The sequence below is a fragment of the Populus euphratica genome, unplaced genomic scaffold (genome assembly GCF_000495115.2).
Source record: "Populus euphratica unplaced genomic scaffold, PopEup_1.0 scaffold1793.1, whole genome shotgun sequence".
NCBI lineage: Eukaryota > Viridiplantae > Streptophyta > Magnoliopsida > Malpighiales > Salicaceae > Populus > Populus euphratica.
This window is the reverse complement of record NW_011501624.1, coordinates 744-954: the sequence shown is the minus strand read 5'-3', so window position 1 is coordinate 954 and position 211 is coordinate 744.

Sequence of the window (211 nt, the reverse complement as noted above, 5' to 3'; positions counted from 1 at the left end):
ACACTTAAACAAATATAAGAAACAACAAAACACAATAATAAAACCAAAAGACACAAAGATTCACAAATGAAGACTCAAATCCAATCTAAACTTTTTACAACTTTCCTTAAATGATCAATTTATGCGAATCATAGAGGGATTAATTACAGGAATGAAATAATATAGTTGGTCAATCAATTGTTCAGCAGTAATAGTAGAGATTATGATTTGT